We start from the raw sequence: 11,439 nt of genomic DNA, 5'->3' as shown, positions 1-11,439 counted from the left end.
GATATTATTTTATTGCTTTGATGAATTTGTTACATGACATCTCCCGAGGGAATAAAATGGAAAGGCAAACGCTCTAGCTCACCAAACATCTGGTTATAATGTTACAAAGAAATATTTCGGAAGCCGATGCGAGCGAAAGCCGAGTTTTAGGTTCTAGACGAACCGGTCCGATCGGTCAGAGCAACCGGTCTGACCGCCCAGACCAGTCTGACCGGTCCAGAGACCGGTCTGGCTGGTAGTTCTGCTGATAACACCAATTCGGCTGTAAAAGATGATTCGATCATCAAGGCCAAAGATCAAGATTGGAGGGTTCCTCTTATGTCATATTTAAAAGATCCTTGTCATGGTGCAGAGAGGAATATTCAGCGTTTGGCTATTAAATATGTTTTGATTGATGATGAGCTTTATCGTTGAACCGCCGAAGATTTGCTTCTCAAATGTCTGGACTCAGATCAGGCCAGAGTTGCTATGGGCGAGGATCATGAAGGAATTTGTGGTACTCATTAATCAGCTCCCAAGATGAAGTGGTTACTTAGAAGGGCCAGTTTTTAATGTCCTACCATGATGTCTGATTGCTTCAACTATTAAAAAGGATGTGAAGAGTGTCAGCGGTTTGGTGATTTACAGTTGGTACCCGCTGCATGGATGTATCCTATTATTAAACCATGGCCATTCCGAGGTTGGGGGCTAGATTTCATTGGGCAAATTAATCCTCCATCTTCAAAGGGGCATCGCTCCATGTTGGTTGCTGCGGATTATTTTACTAAATGGACCGAAGAAGTTCCTTTGAAAAATATGACACACAGGGAGGTAAATGAGTTTATTACTGAGCATATTATTCATAGATTCGGTATTCCACAAACTTTGACAACGGATCAAGGTTCTTCATTTATATCAAAGGAGGTGCGTGCCTTTGCCAAATCTTACAAAATTAAATTGCTCAATTCATCTCCATATTATGCTCAGGCCAATGGACTGGCCGAGTCAAGTAATAAGATTTTGATCAAGCTTATCAAGAAAAAGATAGAAGAGATAGCAGGTGGCATGAAGTATTATCCGAAGCATTATGGGCTCATCCTATATCTCGACATGGTGCTACTAAGGTTACTCCTTTTGAGCTTGTGTATGATCAAGAGGCCATTTTACCCGTTGAGGTAAATCTGGAGGCTTATAGATTGGCTAAACAAAATGACCTCTCCCCTGTTGATTACCATAACTTGATGATGGATAATATTGATGAAGTAACTGACAAGTGTTTGAGGGCTCTAAAGGAAATTGAGAATGACAACCTTCGGGTGGCTAGAGCCTACAACAAAAAGGTAAAAGTTAAATCCTTTCAGGTTAGAGATATGGTTTGGAAGACAATTTTGCCTCTTGGAATGAAAAGCAATAAGTTTGGTAAATGGTCGCCAAGTTAGGAGGGTCCATACAAGATTATCAAAGTTATTTTCGGGAATTCATATATGATGGAGACGGTGCAAGGAGAGCATCTACCTAGAGCTATCAATAGGAGGTACTTGAAGAAACACTATCCCAGCGTGTGGCAGAGTGCGAAGACGAAGATGGCCGATATTGGATATCGCCCTTAGTTTTGTTTGTAGGCCTCTGTAATCTGTGCAATACATGTATATCAGGCTAGTTTTTAGTACTTGCTTTTTTGCTTGTAAAACTCACCAAAAAGTAGGGGGGCATATGTTGACAGCAAAAATTGGCAAGGTCAGCGGCCGACCGGTCAGACCGGTCTACCCAGTTGTAATCCAAGTAGGGTTTGTTTTATTTTGAGAATCCTTTTGTAAACCAACTTGGAAGGGGTATGACTTCCCCGGCCTATATATATGAATGCTAAGGCCGATTGAGGATATTCCCAATCGAATCAATACAATTACATTACTTTTTGTTCTCTCAAACCCTAGCCTTTTCCAAACCCTAGTTGCTGTTCTTCCTACGTCTCGACGGCGTTTGAAGGCATTCTGAGTGGCCTGACCGATCTCAGAGCAACCCTAGCACCGCAGGCTTCGACGGGGTCCCTCCCGAGCTCGCTGTTCTAGGTTCACGCAGTGTTCTGCACAGACCGGTCGGCACAACCGGTTAGACCGGTTCGGCCTAGAGCATCGCCGGTGTTGATCATTTTGATGATCGTTCGCGTGTTCTAGCACATTCAGGTGTGTTTGGTGCAAATTAGTGTCAACAGATACATAAAAGTATGATCATCTTCATGATTACCTTTAGGGCATATTTTCTAACAGTCTCCACTTGCACTAGAGTCTAATCTAGAAGATATATAATACCCACAGCTCTTGTGTGTGCCTCATGCTTAGGCTGTGGAAGAGGCTTTGTCAAAGATCCGCAACATTCAAATCTGTGTGTATCTTGCATATCTTGATCTCACCCCGTCCGACGAACTCTCGTATGAGGTGAAATTTCCGTAGTACATGTTTGTTTTTAGGTGATTTTGTCGGTGTTTACCGCCAAACCTACTCAGGGATACCCTTAGCAGTAAGGTTTGTAGGTAGGGATCGACTGCTTTGGAACTCGATGGTGCAAGGATCACAAAGATTTAGACAGGTTCGGGCCGCGAGTTGCGTAATACCCTACGTCATGTGTGGTGGTTTGTATTGCCTTAGGTGTTGATGTTGTTTCGAGGAGGTCCCTGCCCGCCCTTATATATCCGGGGGGGATAGCGTTACATAGAAAATCCTAGCTGACTACAGTTGGAATCCTACTACAACACAATCGGGTAGTTTCCTTTGTACTGTAGCTAGTTCTACGTCTATTCGGGTAGCTACAATAGAGATAAGGTATATCCATAATCTATCCCTTATTCTAGAACATTCTATGCCTATAAGCAGTCCCGCTGCCCCGGGTCTGACAAGCCCCTGAGCTCTTCGTAGCCGAGTCCTGCAGGCGTCGAGTACTTAGCTGGGCATCTTTGAGTACTTCAAGTAGTAAGAACACCCTTCTGGTTGCTTCTGGGCCTTCCTTCAGATATATCGAGTAGTCCTCCAAGTACTTCTGGTTGCTTTGAGGCTGTGAGGTGCTCAAGCCCCGATTTTGGTCATATATGGTGCGTGAAGTACTCGCGCTCCATATGGAGTGTCACTTCAGTCTTTTTCCTTCATTATTTTCCCAAAAATTTGAAAAATAAATCTCTGATGCACATATTCCGCAGCCCCCAAGCCTTAAATCATAATCCCTTATACTACGGGTAGCCCCCGAGCAAAGGTTTAGAATTAAGAATTTAAGACGTGGCATCAGATTTTATTCTTCAGAATATTTGCAGGATTCATTAGATCCGGTATCCGAAAAGACCTCTTTTTCGTGTAAAAAATCCCAAAAAAATGATACGATTGGATACGCCACACTGATTGCACCCGAAATAACTTCAGAAATAAAACCCGAGATGTACGACTCTTTATTGTGTGCTCACGTGGGACTTTACTGTATGGAGAATCTACATTATTGCGTCCTTGAATGCGTCCGTGAATGTTGCCACTATAGCGTCACGGGTTATCCTCTAGTAGAGTCCTTTGTGGCTATAAAAGGTGGGGGAGAGGCCTTTGCCAGAAGCACCAATATTTTAGAAGTCATGGCTTGCATTTGGTGTTCTTGCTCTCGTCCTCCTGAAGTTTGTGTAGTCCTTTCCAACAAAAGATGCTTGAAGAGAACTTGCGAGTGGCAAGAAAAGTCCCTGCTACCTCACCTTGCAACCCCAATGCTCTCATTGGATCCATTCTGGACATCATGTCCTTGCATCTTCCAACGAGGTATATTCTCTGTGGACTGGTTGCAGGTATGTGTGTCATGCTCTTGGGGTTGCCTGTTTCTGGGTGCCCAAGAGCTGACATCTCTGGTAAGGAGACTTAATCTTATCACAACGTATTCAGGGAGAAGGTGAAATTTCTCCGCAAGATGCTACAAGAGACCTTGCGAGGTAGTTACTGTAATCTGCCTCCAAACTCTTGAAACTTTTCTCCCAGAATACAAATATTATTTTTCCCTTTATGGGAATAACAAGTTTGTACTTTGTCATGGCCTCGGGCTGATCTAGCTACAGTGACTAGAAGCTCCAAGAGATCCAGTCGGTGTGCAAGCAAGTCCGAGTCATTTGTAAAGCTAGTTTGGAAGTACTCGAGTTGTAATATCGAGTAGTTGTACTGTGTCGAGTACTTTTTCTTGTTGGAATATAATCCCAATTGAGGAAAGATGAGTCGAGTAGTTGACTAAGAGTGTGAGTGTTTTCTTTTTCAAGAATGTAATCTTAGAATAAGGAAATGTCTCAGAAAATTCCGCCCTTTCCGTGATTGGCAATGGACTATTGGCCTTTGGAATGTTTTACCATGTTGCCACCGCCATTATAAAATAAAACTGTAACTTAGGTTTTACCCCCACCGACTGCCATTCACTTTTACTGCTTAGATCTGTTCTTGCCTTCAAGCCCCCAGATCTAAGTTCTTGCTCCTCCTTGCTTCCTAACCTCCCTTAGGGTTTCCATCAGTGTATTCGTGTGAAGCGCTCTGTAGATTTCCGAATGGCTCGCAAGAAATCGAGCAAAGTAAGTGTTCTGAATCCGATCTTGGATCCTTAGTTTCTGCTGGTTTTCTACCAGAGAAATCCGTAATCCAATGGCATTTTGCCTTGGGTGAGGATCGTTCGTATGAGAATACGGGCAAAATTCTTCTATGGGCTCCTGCGCTATTATAGGATCCAGTTTCACCACTTGACCCCCAATTCCTTTGTTCACATTTCTATCTTCGTGCATTTGTTCATAGCTTTTCTGGGCATTGAGCCCCATTTTGAACTATTTCAATTCCTTTTCCACCTTAAGCCGCAGCCGGATTCCAACATTTTAGATGTAGTCGGTGGTGCAGGTCTTCAGCTTAGACAGGGGAAAGATAAACTTTATATCCCCTATAGGCTTAGTAATAAAGTAATCGACAGGAAACCCAAATGTTCTATGTTGAAAACCAATGGGACAGCGTTCCATCGATTACTCCAGGCCCTCCGATCCAGTGGCCTAAGTGGAATAAGAAACCAGTCGACGAGAGACACCTTTCTGAGCTACTGGCGCGAATTGCCGACCTTAAGCAAAAAGGTGTGACTGGAGAGGCAGTCATGTTCGACTGGATGAAAAGAAGGACTCGGCCGTTGCAAGCTCGAGAAACGCTTGGTTTCCAGTATCAGGGAACAACTGACTCATCAAGGTACTCGGAGGAAGAGATCTCGGATGAGGAAGTGTTTAGTCGAGTACAGCGACTACTCAGGGACGTAAAGAAAGTTCCTATTGTTTCTGATACGTTTTTGACTGCGAATCCTCTGAAGCAGGTACTTGATAAGAGTAGTCGATGTATAGTAATCGAGTACTTTACCTTAGTGTGATTCTGATAGAATTTGCTTTCTGTAGGGGGACGTCGAGCATTTTAAGAGTAGTCCTCTACCTCCAGGCATTTATTGGACCTTTTTATTTCTCCTTGCGCTCTCATACTGTCAACCAGGATCTAGCATATTCATATGAAATCTTATATAAACAATACTAATGTCTGACCTTGGTTGTGCAGATGAAGAAGCGGCTAAGGAGAGGAGTGACGGGGAGCACAGCCCTACTCCAAGTGGAGGCACCCAGGCCAGGCATCCAAGGGGTGCACGAACGGCGGTGAGGAAGCATTCCAATTCCTCACAAACTACTAGCAACAGGTAAGTGGCTAGTTGATTGCAATCGAGTACTTTTGTCTTTGATTTGCTGATTTTGATTTGAATATTTGCTTGTTAAGTCCGGCGGCTAAAATGCCACGGACTTCAGCATTTGGGGATGATGCTGTGGTGGGACAAACCATCCCTTCCACCACAGTGGACCCGTCAAAGGGGACTGGGACTACTCTACCGGTGAGTAGTTCCAATGTAGAAAATGCCAGCGATGCGGGTAAGCAGGCCGTCATTTTGAGGCCAGCTCGCAAATGGGGTGTGAAGAGACTTTCCCTTAAGAGGGCTCCTACGTAAGTTCCTTGAAACTTCTATTTGTAGGGTTTGCTTCTGTATCGAGTAGCTAATTTGTCTTTTCAGTGACACGCTCCTGGGGGCGAGTGGGGAGACTGAGGACAACTTAGTCGCCAAATCGGCAGTGGAGAAGACCCCGGGTACTCCAGAGATGAGTGCTCATGAGACTGAAGACATGGTGGATTCCATGCTTCGGGATTCTCCATTACTTAATATGGAAAGGAGCGATGAAAGTCTCCCAGAGGGCGGTGGAGGCGACAAGCTTCTAGAGAAAGAAGGAGGCGAGAAGCTTCCTGATTGAGGTGCGAGAAGCTATCTGAAGAAACCCCTACAGGTAAACTTGTAATGCCTTGTACTTGAAAAAGTACCTTTTTGTTTTCTTCTGCTCTTATCTTAATTAAGTAGTGTATTTTTTCCTCTAGATTCCCAAAATACAGGGAATACTGTGGGGAGGATTGAAGATGCACTAGAAAAGGCGATGTCTGAGGTGCGGGCGAGTACTTCCCAGATCCCATCGGGGAGTGTTTTGCCGCAGGAGAAGTTAAAGCTTGCGTTCAAGCTACTGGGAGTAAGTAGTCGAATATCTTGAGTACTTGGGTATGGATCGAGTAGTATGTACTGATCATTTTTGTTTTTGCAGGAGGTGCTAGGGCAGGAGGGTGGTAAAGCCCAGGACGATTCAGAGCTAGGTGCTCTGAGAGAGCGGGTAAAGACACTTTCGTCCGAGAAGGCTGCCCTTCAGGAGAAACTTAAGAAGCTCTCCAAGGCCAAGAAAGGTTAGTCTATAGCATATAGAATGCAATCGACTAGTTGTTCTGCCTAGTATTTATAAGATTTTCTTTTGAATCGAGTACACAGCTTGCACTAAATGTTTAAAGATTGAGAAAAGCTTGGTACTAGATCTAAAGATTCTTATGTATTGAAACATAGATGAAATTGAAAAGCTCAATAAGATCAAGGAGGACTCTGACCGGGAGATGGAGACAGCTCTTCAGTAGCTCAAGACCTTGTCGAAGTCCCGGGACTCTATGCAGCAGGAGCTTGTGGAGCCGAAAGTTTTGAAAGGTGCGTCTCCACCACCACCCGACAATACATGGGACATGTACTCGGGTTGGTCAAGTCTTACTGGCCAAGCACTCCTCTTGATGCACTTGGGAAGGGAGCAAAATTTGATTGTACTGATGATCAGTTTAATTAGTATTTGCAAGAAACCTCCTCGGTGGCAGACCAGATAGTGGAGTCCCTGAACAAGCCTCTTGATGCACTTGGGAAGAACTTGTTTTGTAATTTGATTTGGCGTGTGGGCCACAAGTACTTTGGAACAAATGTTTAATATTTGTGTAATATCAACTACTTGCTTTGTAGTAGGATTGTGTAATCCTTTGATGTGTTGAGTAATTGTACTAAAAAATCCTGAGTTTTGGCAGCATCGCGCCTACTCGATCGTGATAGTAGATACAAAGAGTTGTATCCGTAGGTGCCTTAAGAGGCAGAGTATTCTCGAATAGGATCGAGTTATGTGGTTCTTAATTAGAACTCTAGTGCTGACCAGTTAGGATTGAATCCCGCAGGATTAACCAAGTGGGAAAAGCACTTTGTAGAGGGTGTCATAAGCCGTAGCTTAGTCTGAATTTCTTTTTTTGAAAAAGCAATATATTGGTTAGAGCAATGCTCTTATGGACTCTATTGTGCAACAATGGAAAAGTCGAGTATTTGGAGAGTTAGGAGCTTAAGATGTTCTTCGATAGATAGGAAAAAACAGGAGGTTTTCGATAACTACTCAGAGTACTAAGGAAAACAGAAATCTTCTTGTATCTCAAGCATGCGAGTAACACCCGTCAAGTACTCGAGGCAAAAAGGTTCCGTTAGTTGAGGCTCCCTTAGTAGTCTAAGCAAGCAGTTGACTCTTGTCAACCTATTTTAGAGTATCAAGAACTTATTTATGCTCCTTGGGGAATTTTCATAGTTGACCAGTTAGGGTAGACCTTGCTTGATCACCCAGATAGCATTCAACTTGTTATGAAGATATCCCAGACTATTCAATCTGTCGATTAGCATGTCCTATGCCAGGACTGGATTGATTTCTAAAATAGAACTGTTCGTCGCTATTCTCAGCATGCTGTCAATCTGCGCAGTTTCTGTTCGTGGCAGTTTTTTGTGGTCTTATTGATCTCAAAAAATATTAAACCTTTATTTGAGTTGGAGAAGACTTTATGATCTTTCTGTGGCCACAAAGAACACCTCAATCGGATTTAAGATGAGGGAGAAACAAAAGTTTGAATCTGACTGTTTTTCAGTCTTGTAATTCTAGGCAGCCTCTGTTAACATGACGTTTAGGGTATCATAATGGCAGAATTGGACTTTATGGTAGTCAAAAGAGTTGTTGATAATTTCACAAGAATTCCATATTGGTAGAGTTCATATTCATAAGAATTTTGGAGCTTCAGTTATGACAGTTTTAGTATGACTGTTCTGCAGTATCTGTCTAATTGTCAGATTAAGATTCACCTCAAATTTTCCCAATGATGATGATTTTCCATCTACTTTTGGATAACTAGAAAGTTGTAGGCTATGAAGTTGTCTTTCTTCTGGCAAAATATTAAAATTTTTGACCATCAAAATTAAAGACTCCAAAAAAGAGAAGCAACAGTGCTGCTGTTTTCACTAGATTAGCATATGTTGACGTGAGAACGTTGTGTTTGGGCATAGGATTGCTTTACTCGATGTCTTTATTTTGAAGTGTGCTTGTTTTGGTACTGAGATATATTTGTGAACAGGTGGTGCACTTTCGGACCGTTCTTAGCTCACGTTCTTGATCTTCGGTGAAGGCAAGTAAACGTAGCGTTTTGGTCTACTCGCTTTAACTTTGTTATTTCAATTGCCTCCATTAAATTTTAGAAGCTCACACTAGCCAGATAAGATCTGAACTTTGCTTTATTTGTGAATTTATATGTTTTTCCACTTGTGGCATTACTCTTGAAATTATAAATTTTGGAGGTATAGAAGTTCATGCATTGCAATCATACATTTGCACTCTCATATTGAATATGCATATGAAGAAACCATAGCCGAATTGGTGTGGTAAGTACCGGTAGAGCAATGCACATTGAGATATAGCAATGTGGTTGCAGCCCTCACTTCCTTCCTTGGGATTTGTGGGTAGAAGTGAAGTCATGCATTACATTGCACCATTTGCATGTGCATTGAAGTATTGATATGAAGTTTCCATATATTTCTCTACCTGAAGTTATTCGTTGCCTGAAGTGAAGTCATGCATTGCATTGCACCATTTGCATATGCATGGAAGTATTGATATGAAGTTTTCATATATTTTTCTCTACCTGAAGTTATTCGTTGTCGTAGTATGATGCTTCTTTTTATCTAATTATTAATCTGATGTTTAATCAAATTGTGATTTAAATAGCTTGGTTAAAGCAGTTTGCTTGCTGAGGTTTTTCCATAAACCTCACACGTTGATTTTCCCCTCATAGGTGCTTGAGCTTGTACGTTGCATGCTTGGGATGGGAGTAGCAGCACGTGTGCACACACTTAACAATATATATTGAATAATTGTTGTATAATAAAATGTTTGGATGTGGATACTTCGTTGTTGTTGTTTTAAATTCTCTCGTGTGGTTCGGTTTGTGAAATGTTTAAGTCTTTGTTAATCTATCTAAATGATTTATGTTGCTTCCGCGTACTCTGTTTTGGTTTGTGTTGTCATGTGGTAATTCTCCAGAGGATTATTCTGTATTCTTCTGGGGTGTTACAATCTCGGGTTGAAAAGACCTTCGACACCTCGCGCAGCATTGCAACATGGGCTTTCGCTTCCTCCGTCCCTTCGTCGACCTCCACGGGAGTGGTCCAAACTCTTTCACCACTAGAGGGTGTGATTGCATGGCTTCGTTGAGGGGGACCTTGTGGTAGAACCACATCGAGGTCCACTCCCCCCACCTATTGCCATGGGCAACGACCGGGCTCAGAAGATTGGTGTGGAAAGCGAAGGTGTAAACACCAAATTGGGGCTCCGCCTCCGAAGCTGTAGTCTCTTCGCTCAGCTTCACAAACACCATCTTTGGTTGGAAGTGGCATCTAAAGAGACGAGTGAAGCCAGTGGCAGTAGGCTTCAGCTTGCAGGTCTTCATCAGCCACATGTATAGGTTCAGCCGGACGAAGGCCGTCGGCATCATCTGATGGATGTAGACGTCGAAGAGCTTGAAAATTTGCACCACCACCGGATCCAGCGGGAAGCGAAGGCCGGCGATAAAGAAGTCGCGGAAGACTACGACTTAGTCAGGGTGAGGATTCGCTTCACTCTCACCGTCCCGAGGAGGCCGCGCAAGGCAAGCCTCGAGAACACCTCGCTTCTCCAGATCATCAATCATGCCCTGAGTCATGTAGCTCTTTCCGAGGATCTTTGTCGGAGGAAAACGAACTCTGTCGCAGGGCGCCATGTCCTCGGAAGAATCAGTCGCGCCCGAAGTAGGAAGCCACCGCGAGTCAGTCAAATAGCGCCTCGCGAAGGTGCCGGAGAGCAAGAGCAAAAGAGAGGCTAGGGGCTGGGGGGCTGAGGCTTGGAGGACGTGAGCTCTCGCCCCCCCGGGGGCCAGTTTATATAGTGCCAGCCCCCCAGCCTGTGGAGCATGGGAGGGCGTGCCGTTGATGTAAAATGTCGATTTTGCCCTCGCACCACACATAAGGAATCCGAAGAGGCGCAGGGACAGCAGCATCTTTTGTCAAAAACCTTATCCACATCTTTTTTCCAATTTATTATTGTCATCAATTTTGTGGAAAAGGACAGAAATATTACCTAACTTCACCAATAGGCCTTCATTTTTTCCTTTCTATTGACTCCACAGATTCAGGACGTCCTCGCACGCCTCGCACGCCCGAAGGGTGGAGCTTGAGGCTGCATTTCACGCACCGGATGGTCGAGCCTTCGGGTGCCCCGAGGAGCAGCTGAAGTCTCGAGGGGCTGCTGTTGGGGGAGCCACCTTCGGCCAAGGTGCGAAGACGCCAGGACACGAGGAGGCATGAGGCGGTCGCACGAAGACCCCGGAGCGAAGGCCTCGAAGCGAAGTAACTTCGACAAAGGCACCGACCACCAACGCGGCGATCAACCCATCCTGCACGATCGCAAAGGGTACGAAGCGAAGGGGCCAAGGCGAAGGGTAACCGAGCAGAAGAGGAGAGACGGACTCGCTCGGTGAAGGGCCAGACCCGAAGCCCCGGTCAAAGGCATCCAGCAGTGAAGGACCTGGAATGAGACTAGGGACCGCATGTTGGGCCAGCTGTAATCCATTGAGTGATTGTAGATTTGATGTTACCTAAAAGCCCACAGAATATTTTGTATTTGGGGCAGTTAGTGGGCATTATGGGAATTTTAGCAAGAGGATAGGTGAGCCGTTGGGCTATAATACCCCCTGTAACTGTACAAATCATTATGGA

The sequence above is a fragment of the Panicum virgatum genome, chromosome 5N (genome assembly GCF_016808335.1).
Source record: "Panicum virgatum strain AP13 chromosome 5N, P.virgatum_v5, whole genome shotgun sequence".
Taxonomy (NCBI): Eukaryota; Viridiplantae; Streptophyta; class Magnoliopsida; order Poales; family Poaceae; genus Panicum; species Panicum virgatum.
The sequence above is the reverse complement of the archived record's forward strand: the minus strand, read 5'-3'. Positions refer to the sequence as shown.